This window comes from Macrosteles quadrilineatus, unplaced genomic scaffold (genome assembly GCF_028750875.1).
Source record: "Macrosteles quadrilineatus isolate MER2022 unplaced genomic scaffold, UCM_ALF_1.0 Scaffold_1__1_contigs__length_201487025, whole genome shotgun sequence".
In the NCBI taxonomy this organism is placed as follows: domain Eukaryota; kingdom Metazoa; phylum Arthropoda; class Insecta; order Hemiptera; family Cicadellidae; genus Macrosteles; species Macrosteles quadrilineatus.
The window spans coordinates 114,380,237-114,402,821 of record NW_026542594.1 but is presented as its reverse complement, the minus strand read 5'-3'; the positions used below and the strand labels follow the sequence as shown (position 1 = coordinate 114,402,821).

The 22,585-nt window shown below is 33.0% G+C and overlaps 1 long non-coding RNA gene across 2 annotated transcripts in view; it reads left to right on the top strand.

The window, feature by feature from the left end:
• Window positions 1–22,585, top strand: part of LOC128983556 (uncharacterized) — a 137,988-nt gene that overhangs the window by 99,227 nt on the left and 16,176 nt on the right. For both annotated transcript variants that reach the window (XR_008489866.1, XR_008489865.1), the window contains exon 4: window positions 22,234–22,298. This is a non-coding gene — a long non-coding RNA (uncharacterized LOC128983556). The remainder of the gene's footprint in view (window positions 1–22,233; window positions 22,299–22,585) is intronic.

The window sequence follows — 22,585 nt, the reverse complement described above, 5'->3', positions numbered from 1 at the left end:
TGTAGCGGACCAAATGGAAATACTTATGATTTACGTGATTGTTAATGTATATTATTAAAAAATATTATCACTAGCCTTTTGCAATTGAAACATAATATTGTCGTTTACCAATTAAATTATGTAACTGAACATGTTGTATGACAAAATTAGAGTTAATAAAAATTATGCTTAATTAATTTTATAATAATGCTTATTTGAGTTAATAACAAATTTTATGTGAATGTGTGCACTTTGTTTAGTATTGCAGGTCTATAGAGTTGTTTTATTTTTTTCCGATTCGCTTATGGTCAAAATAATATGTTCTGCAAAGTTCAATCAATGAACAATCTTAGCATCTATATACCTTATGTTATATAACATTGATGGTCAATGGTCATCATTTGAATAAACATAATACACGATAATTATTGATCAGAACTTTAAGACAACGGCGCAATACTAGTAGGGTGCGTATTGTATGCTAAATATATACAAGGTGAGTGTAGAATGTAGTCTGATGATATATGCAGCTTTGCTACTGATTGAGATGACCTGTCTATTTTTAGGGCAAAACAATGACAATGTGATCGTGGAGGAAGTTAAAGAAGGGTTGAAAAATTAGATTTGGTAATCTATGTTAAAGTCGTATGTTCACTTAGGTTTTCTTGTTTTAACTCTACTGTAATTCGCTGACCCGTGTACAAGATTTTGACAAAAATTACTAGTAAATCCTGATTTGTACACCCTTTAAAATTTAATTAATCGTCAGTAGCTGCCTCTAACTCTTAAATGCAGATGGGGTAGGTCAGTGAATATTTATTTCAATTTCACAATACCAATATACCAAAAAATATATATATATATGGTATATTATATTATATGGTATATATGATATGGTAATATATGGTATGGGGGTTTGTATACCAAATTCAAAATTCATATCAAATTAAAATACTATTGTAAGGTAATCTGGCATAAAAAGCTCCATTGACTATTGGATAGTCAAATGTAGTACTTAAAGGAGTCATAGCCAACTATATAATTTTGAAGACATACATATTTTACTAAAGTTTGTAGAATTAATTTATGTGTAACTAAAAAAATATCAGTCGTCAGTTAGGTGTTGGAAACGCGTTAGTTGACGTCAGTCTTGGAACACGGAGTGACAAATAGTCTCACCTCCGCCCTGCCACACTCACATCTAGAATGACTTTCGTGATAAAATCTCACTTAGAAAGTGATCTTCAATGTATATTTTTGGCCCCAAATTGCCTTCAAGGGGAATCATTCGCACATCTAGATAGCACATCCACGTGCTTTTGACAAACTTCTGTCGTTATTCGGTATTCAATACATTTAGGCTAAATATTGATATTGTGACTAAATTCGAAATCAATATATGCACTTAGTCTCAAAATCTGAGTAAACCCATTATATTTGTATCACTCACTATTTTTTAGATAAAAACCTTCGTAGTTAATATAAAACAAATCTCAAGCTCAGATTCAAACATTCCATCAAACGTGTATTTACTATGTATGAATTTTGTTTATAAGCAAGGAAAACCACAACAAATAACTTTCTCTCCAGTTGATTTTTATCGGCAAGAGCAGACTTATTTTCAACTTATCTTTCAAGTAGCCAAACACACCCATGCCAACAAAATAGGTAAAAAGTTACTTCGAAAGTTTCGTAACCATAAACCTCGCTATGGTATTTTAGCATAACTACAATCTATGTGCAATATCAATATCAGTACATAGCCTAACACAGGCTTTCACTAAAGGGTTCCCTGACCCTGATCAATAATGTACATCTATTTCAGGCCAGAGGCTCGCCTCGTCAGATTTATTTCTTCTCTGCAGGATATAAATATAGATCTTTACCATTCTTCGTCGAATTTGGTAAAACAAGGTTCAAATAGCAAACTATACACAATCTTCCGACTAGATGTCTTTCAAAGTATTTGTTTTGATAGTTGAAGAGTAGTTAAGGTAATTTAAGCATAACGAGGTGTGGTATAAGATCTGTTGATGTGATGTATAATATCAATCCAAATTAAATTAAGGTTTTTAATAGGCTTCAGCATTTAAGGTTGGTGCACACAGTATATCATTTTGACCGTTTGCTGTACGTTACGCCACAATAATTAAAGAAATAATAGTTCTAATAAAATGATTCAAAAACTAATACATGGTTTTGGTTTTTTTACTATCAAATGTGTTTTTTTTTTCTTAAATGTGTGTCGTTTAATTTATAATGTGTAATAACACTTTTTAATATGGTTTTTGTGAAGAGTGACGAGTATTCAATGTATTGTTACAATGTATTTCTCATGTAGAGTTTATAATGCAGTTTAACACAAAGTAGTACGATTCCCAGTGTAAGAGACCTCCATCTGGTTGTTCCAATGTTAAAACTAGTGTATATATAAATGTGACATTTTCCATTACCCGAAGCGCGCTCTGGAAATGATGCATGTGTGATGTTATCCACCGTGTACCCCCCCCCCCTCCATAACGCAAACCTACCCCCTCTACCCACTCAGGGGGTTTAATCTGCAAAACATTCCACCATACATGAACGCCACATGTTAGTTCCAATGGTCATTCTCTACAGTAATAATAAAGGTTTCTAGCACGTAAAACGAATAGTACGTTTCATTCACATTATAATTTTTATCTCAATGAATAGGTTGTCCAATTAAAATGTTCCAGGATTTAAGGATATGGGTAAATACATAGAAAGAAGAAAGTAGGCATAACCTAAAATTTAAATTTACCAAGATATCTGTGTTATCTAAACTCGCAAAATGTTTATTTTCTCAATCCGCTCTCAATCAAATTGGTCGCAGCTTGGAAAATGTCTTAATATGTTCAATACCCAATTATTAAATGTCATTACTCATTTAATGTTTACTTAGTAAAATAGCATTTGAAAATTGTTTGGATTGGCCTACTGTTATATTGAAAATAACAAAGAATTTAACTGCTCTCTTCTTCTGTAATATAGTATTATAATATGAAAATAGTTTAGTTTTCGTCTACATTTTCGAATTTCAGTGGAATATTTGTTTTGTTCCCCCTAAACCCAAAAAGTACAAATTTTTATTAAGATATTTCTATATAACTACGGGAAAATCCGATGTTCACTAATGCGGCTCGAACAAATTTGATTAAAATTTTGTTTGTGTTTGTCCTTTAAACTTTAAACCAAATGGTACTCTATAACAAAATCTAAACCATGTGTCTGCACAATGCTGTAACATTTACGGATTAAAAGTAATTGCAATGTTTGCGATTATCTACATTAAAAGCTGGTTGTTACCCCCACCACCCATCATTTTTGGGCTATTTGACAAAAGAAATTTTCATTTTGCTGATACCGTTTATGTCCTGTGCTCATCATGATACAGCAATGAAATCCTGCCTATCAGTATACCTTAATTTTCATTACATTGGACTTCTGTCTTATGGTCCAGTACCTTTACCAGGGTTCCGAAACGTATTAGTGAATTACCTGAATAGAAGGATAATAAATTTATTTGCCAACCACAAAAGTTAACTTTTATTGATTCTTCCTTAGAGATATATAATTTGATTCAGATGTTCTTCTAAACCACAAAAGTTTTGGTTTATGTCTACAATGTTTATATATCATAAGGAGAGACATTAATCATTGGTTCTCAGTAGGTGTTTCGTATGTGCACTTACACTTCATGCTTCATATACGCGAACGGAAATGGCGGCTTCGCGAGACAAGATGTGAGTGCCTCAATGCAATTTATACGACGTTTAGAATTGTTTATAGCTCTATAAATTATGTTTTCAATATCGTAACAACCCTCCACAAATACAGACCTCTACGACAGCCTCATATCTCACATTTAAGATCAATAGGTGAAATGTCGTCTTTGTAGGCCTACAGCCAAATTATACCATCTCATGATATCATTTTTGTTCAGTTTCCCTAAGTAATAAATGTTATTATATCGATCACATTGTTTGTAAAATAATAATGGAATAAGTAAATATATATCCTAATTAACTGAAACTAGGATTTGTTAATCCACAAGTTTTCACGAAGTTTCGAGATTAGAGTCCGATCCCACCGTCAGGTTAGAAAACCTAAAGCCAGTGTTGTAGTGGTGTGAGAAAGACGTTTCCTAAATTTTAATAGGCGATTTGTGTTTTCCCCAGACGATGATGGAGTTCCTTCACTGAAAACTTATGACTACTCTGCCAATAACATAACAGGATCAGTAAACAAACCCAACGTGGAAATCACGATAGAGAACCCACAAAGAGAATTGTATGAATAGTAGTAAAAAAAGAAACGGATACACTCTATGAAAACATGAACTTAACGTCGCCTAAAATGAGCTTCCAAGAAATTAATTTGGTAAAACACTTACATAAGATTGCACCATACCTAGAGAGTGACGTCATCCCAGCAGTCAAAGTTGAGCCGAGTCTCCATTAAATTACTTATGTTTATTTTCAATGGCCATTTAAAGTACCATAAAGTCCCAGCCCCATCAGTCGGACGTGCCCAGCATCACAAACCGTAGGCAGTCTACGTGTTTACTGTTTTGCCTATAAACGCATGTTAAAGAAGCCCGGCTACATGCGCAGTACCACTTACAACTTCGGTTGGCACGTGATTAGGAAACAAACGATTATAGTACCAAACTATTGCCTGTCTGCCGTGCGTGCGCTTAAGTTCATATTACATAGTTGAGAGATTGTCTGACCTTGTGTACGCCGGAGACATTCCTTCGGATGTTTGTATAGTGGGAGACTGACTGTAATTCAAGTCATTTCAAACAGTAAAACGTGTAGTCGAACACAATAAAAGTGTAGTGAAACACAATACAAGATAATAACGTTGTTCTTTAAATCTAATGTAGTCAAGAGTTTACACACCCATTATCGCAGGAAACAATGGTTTGTAAAATTTTCGTTTGTCTACTTCAATTGGCTGTGAGGAAGAATAAAATTAGCAGCTTTGGTCAAAATGTAAACAAAGTAAGCTTCTTTATTATTGTTCACATGGTAACCAGTCAATTGTCTTTCAGACGCTTCACTGAAGACTTTATGAAAAGCTGTATTTTTGTTGATCAATATTACATCACCTTAGTGTAAGATTTGATGTTAATGGTCACTCGGAACAAAAACAAAAACCAAACAGTTACACAAAATCACTTCTTTATCATGGCATACATAGATAACGTACACAAGTATGACACTGGTCTTAACAATTAGCGAACTTAATTCAAGATACCGAATATTCTTATAAATTATATTTTCGAGTGGAAATGTAATTAATTATGTTTCGATAACACTGCGTATTAAAATGGTAAGCATCATTAAGAGAAGCAAGATTCTAGTTCATACTATCACAACACGTCACGTCAGACTAGTGTGCTAGGGAAAGCGACACCGTGCTAAACGCCAGACAGCAACACACGTGGTTTATCAGACCAACGTCCAGACCCCAGACCACTGTTAACAAGCACGTTCTCCAACTATAAAAATTAATAGGTCCAAAAACTAGATAAACTAGTTCCCAGCGCTTTCTAATAATTTGTTTCTTTTTGCCACAGTCAAAGATTCACTGTTTTCCTTAAAATAACCGACTTGTTGACTTTAGCCTAGATACCGGTAAAAGGAGTTTCAGTAGTCATTTTTACTATTGCTATTTTTACTAGAAAATCATGGAATAGTGAATGGGTTTAATGAAGCAATGAAGCCCGGAGTGACACACAATTGTATTTACCATAAGCTATTTGAGTATGTTGGACACCGTCTTTGACGACTGAAATGTACATTTTTATTTGTACTTATTCATGAATAAACTATGTCTAATTCAGATACAGTACGACTTTACAAACATAATGATATATTTTCACCACCTATGATATTTTTAGTTGTTTTACATACGTTAATTGGAGGCTGAAAGTTACGTTTTGCTGGCCATGCCAGCTGTCATCGTCTTTTGGGGAACGAGCAGGTTTTTACATCCCTAGGGCTGCAAAATCAGCTGCCCGCTTACTGTCTTAAATCATGAATGCATAATAAATACCGTTGCAATAGAATTGTTTTATTGTTACCGCTGCCTAGCAACCATGTATTATTATTTTTGCTGATTCCTCAAATTATTTCTTCACATAACCTAAAAGTTGTAGTTGTGTTGACTATCAGTGTGCATTATTATTGCGGTGAATATTGGTAATAGGGTATATTGTGGTGAAAAATAGTGTTCGTACCACGGACCGAAATGGATTTGCAGCTCTCGATCGTTATGTTTCGTACCTAGGGCCGAAAATGAGGTTTTGCCGGCTCGAGATAGTATTTAAGTTCGAGACTTAGTCGAGGACCTATAACGATCGAGAGCTGAAAAACCATTTCGGCCCGTGATACAAATGCAATTTTTCACCACACTATACCACTATTACCACTATTCGCCACAATAATAATGCACACTAACAGCCAACACAATTCCAACTTTAAGGTTAAGCGAAGAAATAATTAGAGGGATCACCAAAAATAATGATAAATACTTGCTAGGCAGTGGTGACAATAAAACAAGTCTATTGCAATTCTATGGATACTGATTGTGTATTTAATATGCATATTTTTTCAAGAAAGTAACTGAACATCTGATTTTCGACCCCAGGGATGTATAAACCTGCTCGGTCTCCAAATGACGACGACAGCTGGCATGGTCAGCAAAACGTAACTTTCAACATCCAATTAACGTTTGTAAAACAATTATTAAAAACATCGTAGTGTGGTGAAAAATGTATTACAGTACAGTAGTACATAATGCAATCCCATTTTACTAAGCAGGCGACAAACAGCTATTTTCAACTAAATCCTTGCGTAGAAAGTCCAATAAAGCCGAGTATTGTGGCAAAAAATAAATTTAAAAACATGCTGATTTTTTATAATTTAATTTTAGGGTTAATTAGTTTTATTGTTATATTAAAATTACTCTTTTATTGTGGAATATTTTAGTTTGGTTTTCTATTTTATGATGTCGTGCAACTAAATCGGTGAGAGTTTGCGCTAGAGTATTACAGGTAAGTAACTACCTGATGAGAAGTCAGATGATCAACCAAATACCTGCCACGTGGAGGTCCGCCAGACTTATAATTACCCAATTTGAGAAGTAATTATAGTCTTCAGCCAATAAATAGTTGTCAGACGCGTGTTATGCTGATTAGAGTGAGAGGGTGGCCAGTTCTATCTCTCTCTCACTCTCACTCTCTCACCAACACATAAGTGCTCACTTGATAAATGTGCAGTGATTGACCTGCGTGTATTTATTAAGAGGATTAATCGTACACTGTTATTTCAAATTGACCAAATTAATGCCTTTGACCTTGTATACTGAACGAGAAATTCTATTTATGTGGATCAGCTGAAATCCGAGGTTTATTAAAATTAGTGAGCTATCTTACATTGTGCCACTAGTAAAAGAATACAGTAACCTATTATCTTTTGACTTTCTCCCCTTACACATGGTATACCCGGGTGTCCCACGAAGGGGTTTAAACGTTTGATTTTATATTACGTGCCCATTCATGCACCGAACTTTTTTAAACTTTACACAGTTTACAAAGTAGGTTCTAAAAATATTCTGGAAAAATTTCAACTCCCTAACCTTAGTAGAAACGAAATGGTGGCATATTGACAAATTTACCAATGCGCTTTCTATAAAAACTACTTTCATGATTTATTATTAGTTATTTATTTATTATTATTATTTATTAGTTATTTGATTTATTTTTAGTTTTCCATTAGGCTATGCTCTAGTTTTTAATTTAAAAGTCATATTACCCTGGAAAGTAACAATAAAAATATTTTATAAAACCAAAAATACCTTTTTTAAGGTTTTTAAAGTAACGTTTTTCAAGACTACATTTTTCAAGACAATAACGTTATATAAAGAAAGTATTTTCAAGTTTGAGTTTTGGGTGGATATATCTGTTAGGGGCCCCCCTAAACCCAAAAAGTAGTTTTCGAAGTGATATCACTGTGTGTGTGTGTCCGTCTGTATGTAGGTGTGGATGTATACAGACCACACTGTGGTCTGGTTTAAATGGAATTTTGGTATGTGGGTACTAATCCATGGTATCTCTAAAAATTATTTTTTTATTTGTGATTTTTCCTTAATATAAAGAAAAAAATAAATAAAAAACTGCCTAAACGATTTTGATTAAAATTTATAACAGTATAGTTATTTTAACTCTAAACACAACCGTACAACTTCCAATGCTGGAAAGATTACGGTTCTAAAGTTATTGTAATTTTTGTGTTTTTCCCATAAACTTCTAAACTATCCAAGATTAAAAATCTACTTAACCAATTTTAAATAGAATTTAAAATGTATTCGTACCCTTTACTTTAAAAACAATTGTATAACCCCAATTGCTGTAAAATCTTCGGTTCATATGTCATTGCAACTTTTGTGATTTTTCTAGTGAAATACCTTAGTGTCTCCCACCTTACTCATGATAAAGGTTGTTCGTAATTTAATGGGAGAAAGTATGTGCCAAATTGCTGATACCATTTTATTTTCCTTTAACAATGACAGTGGAAAGTGACATAAAGTCGTTTTTGGCAAAAAGGGCTCCACCGTTATTTTGGCGTGATTGATTATGTACAGTAGGACGCTGTAAAATGGCATTTGACATTAGAACAGATTATTAACAGCTCATTTTAACTACAATTGTTTAATTTATGAGTGGAAATCTGATGTATACATACATAAAAGTAAAAAGTCTAAAGTAAAAACTGTTAAACAATGGTTCAGTCGCAAAGTATTTGAAAACATGATCGTTGATTTAAATGAGGCAATAAGATGAAGTTATGTAAAGGTTGAACAATAATATTGTCTCCATTACTTTTAGAGCCTATATGATTTTTTTATAAACTTTAAATTAATTCTACATTTTTTTGCTTTTCTGTGGATGTTTATGTCTGGATTAAACTCAAAACGTATAATCTCCTAATACCATATCCAAGCATGTTAAAAAATTTGGTAATCTTAAAGGTTCAAATGTGTTTTTCCATTGATTCACAACTTAATCGACGTATAGGTCCTACATTGAAAGTAAATATTTCCTTATGTCAAGCCTGGCATCTGTTATACCGTTCAGCAAGCGAGTTCCATAAAATAATGTTTATAAGCACGTCATGTACAGTAAAGACAAGTATTTGATCAAGATTGTGTCGTGGTGTGGGAGGAACTAGCGCTGCCGCATTTACAACCACTCCATTCATTATTGAGATAAGCCGTCGTTGGTCGTCGGGCTTCTGTCTGCGCCTCATTAAGATTAGCTAATTCTGAACGTCTCCACGGACTGTTTATTGGGCTTCGATGGTTTTAAATACAGATTTTACTCTCAGTGGATTATTTTGCCAATTATAATGATATTTCAAACGGTAGATCTCGTTAATATTGACTGATGGCATCAAAATAATAAATAAGAATAGAAGATTAGGTATAGGTTTTAAGAATTGTTACAAAAAAGGAGGTTATTGCTAGTTTGTAGGATGTCAATAAAGTTGTTGAACATCTATATACTATATTATGTTCTCTTATTTCTAAAAATATTTACAGTACTTAAGAATTAGTATGTTTTGCAGGTTAGATAGTAGTCGTGTCATCAGGCAATTTAGATCAGATTCTGGCATTCTGGTAAAAGTTGGGAAAACTGTTATTCAAAATACACGGTCACCGCACACGTGTGTCTAATGAATTATAGGCACATTCTGTTTAATAAGCTCTTAGCAAGTTGGCTGTTGATGATTTGATCTAAAGTAGCGTCTGTGTCAATCCCAGGACCGTGGTTGCGTTGAGACGGAGTGACGTGTGAAGATATTGCTGCAACCCCTCGCTGCTCTTCACCTGACCCGCCTGTTCACACCTGATTGGCTGATAATTAACACCTATCTTGATTAACGCTATAATTAACACATTCATTAACTCTAATGGCTCCTCGAGTTAATTTGCATAGCAACTGGCCAGCTAGGATCGGTTCTCTTATCTAATTTACGTTTTGCAGCACGCGCTAATCTATCCCGTCTATTAACGGCTGAGCATTGAACGGCGATCAGCCTGCCCAGCACTCTTCATTATAACCGAGGTGATGAGTTGATAGATTCTGCAAATTTGTATTTTCATATTTTTGACACGCCAAAGGGTTAACTTCCAATTAGTTACCAAGAGTCAGCTGATATCTTATCATCTTTGTTGACGTTTTACATAAAATGTCCACAACCTTTCAACAATATAAAAAATATAATTCTTTAAAATTTTTTTCGAAAATAAAGACAGGGTTTTTGGTATATTTAGGCTGATTTACGAAGAAACTTAAGATTACTTATGACGAAACAAAGTCTGCATATTAGATTGATTGTGGCATAATTAGTACTGAAAATGGTCGTGGGATATTAAAAAAAAACCTTAATTTTGTTAGAGGCATTCAACACAAGATATTTTTACCATGCGATTACAGATTTACTTTTTAAAATTATTTAAAGCAGTAAATAATGGACTCCATAATAGATTAAACAATTTCCGATTCTTTAATATTTATTTGTTATGGAATATTTGTAACTATTCGTTCTTTTACTACAATGGATATATGCTTTATAATTCTATTAAAGTGTCAACCAACTAGTAATCTACAAGTATTGTTAGGGACAAGCCACCGAGCTGAGATTGTATATCCAACCATATATATCATTGGCAGTTTTGCCGACACAGGGTCCAAAGGCGTGACCAGATGGCTGAAACATTAGGAACATTCTCACCACCTTTTCTCGCCAAATTGGCCTATAAATCTGGAACAGTCACACAAGTAGTGGGCCACAAGTCAAGCTACGTTTATATCTGCGGTACTTGAGATTGTTGCCGAGCGTGCGTTTACCAAACTTGTACTTTAAAACTCAAGCTCTTATGTTAAATCGTTAATTAGTATGTCTCATGCATTAAACATTACGTAATCACCCTCATGTTATATCATTTAAGCCACAGTTACTCCGTGTCAGTGGTTGGATGGATTGGACCTCATTGTAACGCTTGACACAAGTTTCACAAACACCTCGCCTGCTAGTGTAAACACCTCAGACACCTCACACTGTTGAGTGGGACTGATTAAGTGATTGACTGATGTGATGTGGCCAGACCAGTGCTGCTAATGAGGGATTGTGCTATCAAGGCCACCTCACTGGACCATGTGTGACCAAGCACTAAGCTACAAACTCTGAAGCACATTAGAATATCAACATTAAATTGCCTGTTTCAATATAATTTATTACTTCTCGCATCTTTTAAAACAGTCCGATATCCACAAAATGTTTTAATACTGAATTAATTTTTAACGTCTTTGTGAATATACATTACTGTACCTCAACCAAATCCAAAATATTACACGAAAATTGAAAAACATCGACTCTTTAATGTATGATGACGATTATCGTGCTGAAAGCATAGAGATTACAGTAGTTATATTTCATGACAGTATTACTGTTACACTTACTTGTAAACTTTACTTAATTTCATAAAAGTCAGTAAATAAGCCACAATATGAATTATGATTTGGCAAAATATTTAAGTTTTCACTCATACGCAAAAATGTAATGAACATGATTTTTTGTAAGCAATTAACCTTTCGTATGCTCAACAACAGTGCTACAGTTAGTATCAATGAAGTAAGTAGCAGTGTAGACAGTACACAGTAGGCTGTAACCTGCGAGCGCGACGAACGATAACGGCGGTGGCGGTTATGTTACATGAATATGTATTGTCATGCAAATATTATTGCTCGGTCAAAATACATCTTGTTTCAGCGACGTTTTATTTCGTGTAATGACCTTTACTGATGCTAATTCACTTACCATTGGCTGCACTGCTTGATGCACGATTGTACCAACTCCTTTGATACAAGGGTATATACAATGTGTTCAGTGGTCTTTTGACAACAATCTGCCATCTAATAAGTCTCCACTTAACTCTTTACTAAGATAACCAGGGCGTGAAATAGATAAGAAGAGAACATTCCAACCGTTATAATGACAAAAGTTTGATCCGGAATGACAACTTAAACACTTCAAGCTGTGAAACTTTTGTCTGTAGCTTTTCCAAAATGTGCACTAAATTTTTAGGTTCGTGACTATTTCATGGAAACTATTAAAAGAAAGACAAAGTTTAATTTAATGCAAACTTACAAGAAATGTCTTAAAACTTACCAGTTTTTAAAGGAGTCCGATGAACAGTGCTTCTTACTATTCCAACAACTAGTGGAATGGTTTCATCTTTATGTAGTACATAAATTAGCCTACTAATAATTTGCTTAGGTATTTTCTAAGAACTATTAATTATTTATAAATTATTGTCATACATTTAACTGTAAATTAGGTATTTAAAATCATGAAAGATGTAACTAAAGTTTGTCAGAAATAGTTGTTTTCATCACTAAACACGTGATCACAAACGAGCTAAAATGTTTCTTCAATAAGATACTAATCACCATACACACATATGGTGGGTTCAAGATACTGGCCAAATCCGTTAACTATGTCTGAATACACTTTGGGCAAATTAACAATGTTATCTCCAGACCAAAGCTTTAGTTACTCAAATGTCCCCTGTTCAACAAATGAATCGGCCGCCAACATAACCGCGTTTAAAATAAAAGATAATTAATTATAAAGAATTGAAATTATTATCTTGATAGTAAACAAACAAACTGTAAACTTAAATATTGTTAAGGCACTTTCTTTAGGCAGATAAAAAAGAATGTCGTAATAGCGTATATTCTTAAAAGCACGTATACTTATAGTAGTTTACGCAACGATCGCGTAAAGATAGTGTTAACCAAACTAGTAGAAATTTAAGGTAATGGATTGGCGAGTGCTAAAAAACTATTTACGCGAGTTGCGTACACTACTTTACCTACAACCGTTTTTAATTACTAACAATCACTACTCATAACTCCCAAGAGAGGTTATATTTTCGTTTACAGCCTCTCATTGCCACTGACATTGATGCAACGATACATTGTACCAACCACTAATTGCACCGGTCGTTAACAATTAATTTGTTAAACAGCTGATTAGTTTAAGTTCAAAGCATTATAATTTTACTTATTTTCTTTCAATCCTTGAATCTCATTGGTCTGTTACTCGTGTTATGTAAAACAATGCTGTTAAGAAAATAAACAATGCTGTTAAGAAAATAAACAATGCTGTTAATTGAACCTTTTCAATTCTAAGACCTAAACTGAAACGGCTTGTTTAAACGGTCGTAGGTAAAAAGTTTTTTGCAATTGCCTTAACAACCATTTACAAATTTGCAAACGAATATCCATGTAAGAGGAGGGGCAGCGAGGTGTTGGCTGTGGACCATTAATCTCCTGGTAACTGGAGACTGGAGACTGGAGAGTGGAGAGTGTGAGGTAGGTACACGTGAACATGTCCTGCGTGCAGGTGGTAACACTGTCCTCCGTCACAAGGAGATGAATGTACCATGTAAACCCACGGAGTCTCACACACACATACACACGAGTCGCGCCTTAACCTCTTGGTCGCATCAATACAGTATATACATAGTATATAGTATGTCGCATCTATACATTGTGTATACAATATACATAGTTAGAGGTTTTTTCAATAGAGACATTTCACACACTCACTGCTATGCTGCTATGTGGAGGAGTGTGCATGCGGAGGTTTATGTCCTCTGTAGACAGCGGTATGTCCGGGAGTGTGGCATGTTTATGTACAAGCACTGTCAGACAACTCACGACGTACTGCCACTACGAACACTGAGCTTTGTTTATGATCAACTTCTAGTGAATGCACAACAACCCTTTCACTTCTACACCTAAGCAAGACGACACTATAACAACTTTAAATATTTACTAAATCTGGATCTATTTGTTTAGCTAGTCACGTTATATATATATATATTGAAATGAACGTACGGACTAGGAGCATAAATTAATGGTTGGGGGTTAAATTATATTTCACAATTATTTGGGTAGGTATCATTTATCTTATTAAATGTATAATGGTATGTGGTTTACTTGAAGTGCCAGGGAATGAAATGTCCGTGAAACGAGATGTGGTCGCCAAACATACAATCAGTCGACATACAACTGTATATGTACTTTTCATATCTGTAGATGACGCTAACTATTGAACATAAATAAATACAGTATATGAATGATGTTCGTTGTCCAGAGCTCTCTGCCGATCCCGCCGTGATGTGTGCACTGTCCCTGCCATACAGCGGCGGTTGCGACAATTTTGTTCTTATTATTACAAGAGCTAATCAAAGAGTTCAATTAACACCCGTCGAAGAACCATTATGTACCTACATTTGGGAATGACTATCCGTTTTTAATTCAGATGAATAAGGAGTTGCTCATTTATGATATTTTTGTGTCAAGAATTAGGAATAGAAACTATAACATGTCATTTCTGTATTTAGAAACAATTGCGTAATGATGAACCATTATTTTTTTTCTATGCAGATTAACAGCAAAGATAATAGCTCAATAACTCGTGTATTCATTTCTTGGTACATTCCTTATTATTTAGATCATTATGCATACTAAAAGATGATAAACCACATACGTATTTAATTCTCCACCTATAATAATAATCATATAACCGCTTTGTTAACAGAACTTTTTTTTAAATTTCTATATGTATGTACATTCATGTGTATGGGGGGGGGGGGGGGGTTAAATGTTGTAAGACATTATAAATAGCGTTCTAGTATTAGTTGTATTAAAAGAACGTTTGACTAAAAACGTTGTCAACCCAGTAGACGGTCTAATGACTATTGCTGTAAAGTGATATTTTTAGTTCATTTTGTTCTTGTTATGCGGAAGATAAAGTTTTGTTATAAGTTGATGTGTATTTGTAAAGTCTGTTTTCGTGATAATAAAGCATTTTTTTCATTTCATTCATTCATCAGCTCAATAAGAGGATATTTAGGAACTGTATTATAATCTTTATTCCATTACTAGAGTAAAAAGCTAACAATGTGTATACACTTGGAATTACTACGGGAGGGCTTCAAAAATAAGCTGTAATAAGCCCAGCTGAGTTAATTGAATCAACCTACTCTGAACAACCAAATAAGGATAACCAAAGTAAATATTCAATTTATATGGTATAAGTTATTCAACGCAGGAAGTAACTAATTTAACACTTGCAATGGAGGGAGAACGATGGCAATATTTGTTTGTGAAACGGATTTCCCTTGAGCTTTATACGCAGAACTAGAATATTTATGTATAAAGTTTTTATAAATAAATAATAAACTAATATTTCCCACAGGGGTTGAGTTTTATTTGTGCAAGTTCTTGTATAAATAAAGTTTTAATTTTATACAACTGAATCCTTTTAGTCAATTTTACCTATTTTATGACTATTATGACCAACCATATGGAGTGTTAACTTACGTAAGGGTAGATTGTGAACTATCAAAGCTACTTGAAGGAATTGCATAACTGATATTAACACACTAGGCCTATTGCATGTTTGCGATATTTAATTGAAAGTAGGGAATATATCGAGGTGTTCTAATGGATATTATTCTTGCTATCAAAACTTATTTCAAATGATCGAGTAAATGCTGTTGAGGTTCAACATTCAATTTAAAACCTAAAAATTATTTCTTCAAAGGTATCTTGTTCCTGTTATATTTTAGAAACGTCATTTGTATATATCTGATACTATTGTAAATCAATTTATCATAAGCAAAAACATGTAAGAATTAAAGTCAGTACTGACATACAGTACACATTCAATACTAATGATTTTAAACTATGACAATAAGTGTGACTGTGAGGATGTCAATGCTATGACGTCGTAGAATCTATAGAAGCAGCTGGAAGGGAAGTTTGAGGGAGGAGAAGAAGATAACAGTTTGCCGCTTCAACTTAATTAAGTCGGAAACCAAATGTGTAATCATTCAACTTCAACAAATCCTGTCTATCTTAATTGTTTTTGTGCAAATTAAAACAGAAATGGTTTTTATTTGGTAGCAAAATATTGTTTAGCTTAAGATAACTTAGAGGTTCTTATTAATTTACACCTATTACATATTACTTTGCACTTTGTAATAAATCAATTAGTATTCATACATCTATTATACTAATCAAACTGTCTTTTAAATAAATATCTTAGTAGACAAATAAATTATCTGTTCCACTGTTTTACACCTTACATAATCTGTTACCTTAGTAAGTCACCTGAAATTAATTATTTGTATTTTACATAAGCCTGGCTGTGATCTTCTTATTTTTATTTAATAATAACACGAGGTGTTAGCCCGTCCTACGTACGGGAGTAGTCAGTTAAAACTTTGTAGGCCTATAATTCAGAACATCTAGTTTACACGTATAAGGACAAATTTTATTGCAACCTACAGTAGAAAGAGGAATTATCAATTGAGAAGTGTATAGGCCTAGTCGATCATATTACCTTCCATCGCATACCTGTCTCTTCCATAATAATATCACCACAATACAATTACCCATACAAAATTTCCAGTAGGTGAAACTCCCTCAAATAAAACGAAAACATCCAATAAAATTCACAGTACACATAATTATAACGTTGGTGTCCTGACATCATTAAAGGAATCGTCCACAAACATCCTTTACTAGGTGAAACCCGTCGAAATCGACGGTTACTTTCAAGGCTTACGCTAATTCATCTAACTGCGATAAATTGAGTAAAATTATACATATTTTGAGCATTTAACATTGTTTGAAGAGTAAATAAGTGTAAAAACAATAATGATATTAATTGCGTTAGTTACCAAATATGGATCATTCAACGAATAAAATATTTCCCATACTTTGGAAGAACCTTTAAACAGTATTAAAATCGTATTGGTGGATCTTTTTTAGTTAAAAACTTCCCCGATTTCATCAGTGTAATAAGGATTAATCTATGATTTTATTTGAGAGAAAATATCTGCTTGTTGAGGAGACACGTTCTAACTTGAAAGGGAGGTCCTCACAGTGTAAGTTTGATTTTTCCTTCAAACTGGGGATATCGTACTTCTGTGCCAATGAATTACCCTCTAGTATAGTTTTGAGAAATCGGTTGTGGGTTTAATGTTAAAGCTAAAAGACACTTCTGCACTTGTATTATTTTGTATTGTATTACACAATCGAAGATTTTTCCATTGATTGAAAACATGTATGACAATAATCTCACGAACCTATGATGATCTGTCTAGAATAATATGATAAAATATAGCCAAAAGTGGTGAAAATGGCAGATACCAACCCGTACAATAGATATAAGATAGTTCAATAAGAAATAAATGTTAAATGAGAGTTACTGTGATAAAAGGATTTTCTACTGATTTCGTAATGGAACGTTATATTGCAAAATATGACATGATACAGAAGGAATCAATTTTAAAATCAGAAAATAACATTGCAAATAACTCAAATGGTATTTTATCTTTTGGACAATTCAGTAACTCCCAATAAATATGTGTTGTTTAAAATACAATTCAAAAATTAACAGCTGTTTCATTAAAAAGTATTATCCACATGGACAAAATGTAAACAAATCTGTGGAGGGATCTTTAAGGGCTTCTGGGGCAGAGCCCTAACAGGATTCACTTAGTTTTTCTTTTGGTAACTCATCTAGAGACCAAGACCTTTCTTTGGACACCTCTACCAAGTTTCTACGCCCAGTCGTTCTCTCAAATTAATGGAGACAAAGTTTCCAATTAAATATTTAGATTCCCCCATGTTAATCTTATGGGAGAAAATCCAACTTTGATGGAATATCCTGTCCAAACTAATAAAGATTTCAAAAAACGAAAAAGACTTTGCAAAACTACAGATCAGGGCAATTCATTTGACACTTTAATCATCAAAATCGGTCCAAAAATGAGGGAGGAGTTCTGTTTACAAAAATCGGCTTAGCGTATTATATATATATATGTCAATTTCACTGCATCAATTGCTAAATAAATAAGTGTAAACAAATAAAAGTAAACACAACAACATTTTACTGTAGTTTGTTTTGTAAACAGCTGAGTCAAAAATAAAATAATATTCATTTGAACAAAAGAACTGGTCACATGTTGAAGAAATTTAAAAAGTAAAAACGCTAGTAAAGCTAGTGACGTAATTAATTGTCTATGTTTATTATCCATTCCGTTATCAGTTCTAATATCCTTAATAACTAAACCACCCTCATTGAATTAATGTACATCGTAATTCCCCATATTCATTTATTTAAACTATAAAATATTCAGCGCCTCCAAACGTAACCACAACTAAACACACGCCAAACAACTTTTTAAATTTCATAAAAGGATGGTTAGTCTAATTTCAGTATCCTAGGTCAATGATGACGTTGTGTTCAATCTATGTCATTCATCTGTATATCTTTGGATAAAACCCGTCTGAGGCTGTGGTAATTTAAAATCGTATTCCTAAAGGATTCTTGATCTCCATCTTTATGACATCAATATTTCCGGGCCTAATCCAAACAAAGTTCAAGCATTCAAAAACATTGATTGGAAACAAAAAGCTGCCAAAATGAATTAAAACATGTAAAAATTGTGATTTTCCTACCCTTTCCAAAAAAGTTGAGCAGTAAAATAATTTGCATATCTTTTTTTTAACTCGTGTACAGAGCCTCGACTTGTACACATCGACGGTGTTACTTATCTCGGTGGTCTACTAATCTTACTTATTTCCTATAATCAATGGCATAATCAGAGTAAATAACCTCATAGTTATATAGGGCATTTTTATAATTAACCAGCTGTTAGTTAAAACAAATTATATTGCACTAAAACAAACCGAAGATTTAAAGATTACTTTAAAAAATAATTTGAACATCCTAGTATTTTACTATGTATAGTTAAATAATCCGTCATCCTCTTATTGAAGGATTGAACGTATCAATGATTAGCATTACACATAGTATAAATAAGTCAACCCTTAGTATGTCTTTTAATTTGATCCAAATGCCAAATTTGTGTTACGAACGCTGGATGTTTACAGCTGTTATGTTAAGCAAATTATTTTATGCCAAAAGCTAGTTTAGAATCTTAGCGTCGGCTGCTAGACTTTTCAAAAATTAAAAGTTAATTTCTAAAAAACTGGGACCCTAAACTAAAATTATGGCTTCGACATTCCCTAGTTCTCAAAATTATCTTTCTTTCAACACAAAAATCATGAAAATCCGTCGAGTGGTTGATTCAGAATCGTGAAATAAAAAAACACTGTTTCGTTTTAAGGTGTTAGCCCGTCCTACGTACGGGAATTCAGTAGTCAGTTAAAACCGTGTACAATTCAGATCAGCTAGTTTACACATATAAAGACAAAGTTTATTGCAGTTTTAATGTGAAAAATCATCTTGTAAACAAATGTTGTGTCACGAAATATATTTTTATTCCATCATAGGCCTATACTATATGCATTTTAAATCCGATAATTTTACAATAAAAAAGCAATTCTGCAATTTTTACGATGTGAAAAGCGTTGAAGTGAGATTTGCAGCCGATTCGCACAGACGCACACTGATTATAAGTAGCCTACAGTAGAGAGAGTAATAGTCAATTGAGAAGTGTATAGACCTAGTCAACGATACCACCTTCCATAGCATACCTGCCTCTTCCACAATTATTTTCACCACAATACAACAACTATACACAATTCCCAGTAGGTCTGAATAGAAACGACCTAAAATAAAACGATAGTATCCAATAAAATTCACAGTACACATAATTTAACTTTGGTGTCCTAACATCAAAACTTTAGTCACACCTATCCTTTATATCAATTTCACTGCATTAATTGCTAAATAAATAAGCGTAAACAAAGAAAAGTAAAAACAATAACAGTTTGTTTTGAAACAGCTGTTTGGTTTAAATAACATTCATTTGAAAAAAAGAACTGGTCACATGTAGCAGGAATATAAAAAGTAAACACGCTAGTAAAGCTAATGACGTAACTGTCAATGTTTATTATCCATACCGTTATCAGTTCTATCCTTGATAATTACCCACCCTCATTGAATAAATGTACATCGTACTTACCCATATTAGTTAATTCAAACTACAATATATACATAATTGAATGAAAAGTGACAATTTCACGTTTGGGGGCGCTGATATAGGTGCCCCCACCTACATTGATATAGGTGTAAAATAATTTGCATCTATCCTTTTTCATTAAGACTCGTGTACAGAGCCTCGATTTGTACTGTGGTTTAATTAATTTTAGTTAAAACTGTGGTCTAATTATCTCTACTAATCTTACTTATTTCCTATAATCAATGACAAAAATAAAATAACCTCATAGTTCCATAGTTTATATTTAACCAGCTGTTAGTTAAAACAAATTATATTGCTCTAAAACAAATCGAAGATTACAAAGATTGCTTTAAAAAATTATTTGAACATCCTAGTATTTTACTATGTGTATTTAATTAATCTGCCATCCTCTTACAGAAGAATTGAACGTATCAATGATTAGCATTACACATACCGGTAGTATAAATAAGTCAACCCTAAGTATGTCTTTACATTTTTATCCAAATGCTGAATTTGTGATACAAAAGCTTAATGTTTACAGCTGTTATGTTAAGCAAATTATTTTATGCCAAAAGCTAGTTTAGAATCTTAGCGTCGGCTGCTAGACTTTTTAAAAATTAAAACATAATTTCTAAAAAAATGGGACCCTAAACTAAAATTATGGATTCGACATTCCCTAGTTCTCAAAATTATCTTTCTTTCAACACAAAAATCATGAAAATCCGTCGAGTAGTTGATTTAGAATCGTGAAATAAAAAAACACTGTTTCGTTTTAATATTATAGATTATTCATAAAATTTAATATAAAACACAAAAGCTATTATGATTGTGGTAATTAAAGTGTTTCTAAGCTAACCCACACTCGTTCTATGCGATACAAATCTGACGGAGAAAAATGTTTCCTGCTGAAACCGTGGTGGGAAATGGAAAAGTCTCTTTTGAAAAATGACGAAATAATACAACGAGATCGAGGTTAAAGAGAGGAATATGTGAAAAATAGCACAGTACTGTAGATAAGTAACCGTTTATGTTTTAATTTGTATGTTGTAGTTTTCATTTATCTAAACATTCATACCTATCAAACTGCTAAGGCTTAAGTTTATTGTTAGGTAATTTTTGAACTAAGCATATTAACAGTTAGTTATGAAAATATTTTATTGCTACTGAAACTCAAGCTACTTTAGTCTAAACTATAATGTTGACCAGTTAAGCTGGATATTTCAACATTTAATAACACTGATTGGATTCTATACACGAAAACACGTTTAACGGTGGAATTCAATCGACGCTGGTTACATTTAAATGTTCGTAACAATAGTAATGAAATTGTCTACGAAACTACTGACAAGCTTTTAATGCAGTAATTGAATTAAAACTAACTGCAGTTTATTGTGTTTGAATACTATTTACAAATAAATAATTTGAAATGTCAATAGCACATACGAATGTTAAATTTTTTTGTTTATACACTGTACCATTTGATTTATACAGTTTATAAAATCTCCTAATGAACAATGTAAATATCAAAACTATCTATACAATTTTTCAATACTGTTACACAAGATATATTGATGAAGATATATTTAATTGCTTCACATACATCGTTTGTAGCATATTTGTCTTTCTCTTCTTACAAACTTACTGAAAGTACATAAAAATATGCCTAATGACACATGTATATTTACACTTTAATACTGTTAAAAACAACAACTGTTAAACACATCAATAAAAGGTAATATACAGTACTCTTTACTGTTTTGAACGTTACAAGTTACGATGGATAAAAATGCTTCAGAATACCTCGACAGAAATAATGCATTATAAATGTCTTCCTAGTGTACAAGACATAGGCAGGCACGCAGCGTATACTCTACACTCTACAGTCTACACAATACAACCATGAAAATGGCAAAAATAATGTTTATAGCGTAAGGAATATTTACCGAGCATTAGTCTGTGAAAAATGAGTTTCTCACCATAAATAGCAATAAACTGTACGTAACACCTAGCTTTTAGGAAAAAAATGTTTTTTCTCTAAACCCTAAAATTAGTACAAAAAATAATTAGCAACAATGGACTTTCATTCTGGTTTATATGGAATTTATAAATTAATAAAATTTTGATCAGACTTTTGCTTTGTTTCAGAGATGTGATGGAACTTGGTATTCGAGGTTCTGAGAATTAAGCTGCTACTGAATCTACTGAAGTTGGTAAGAAACATACGCTTGTTCACAAGACACGATGTCTAAAAAATATACTGTATGGTTAGACACTGATTGCAAACTTGGTTGAGGATGTAAATAACATTGAACACCAACATTTGGAGATGAGAAACTGACAAAGAATCTACTCAGTTAGATAAACATATTCAACCAATGTCACTACTGTAGTGGTATAGACGTAGTTGAGCAAATCTTTAACACGTATAATGTATTTCTTTGGTTATATTATCATAAAAGAATAACACTATATTAAAAATAAATAATTTTGGTATTTA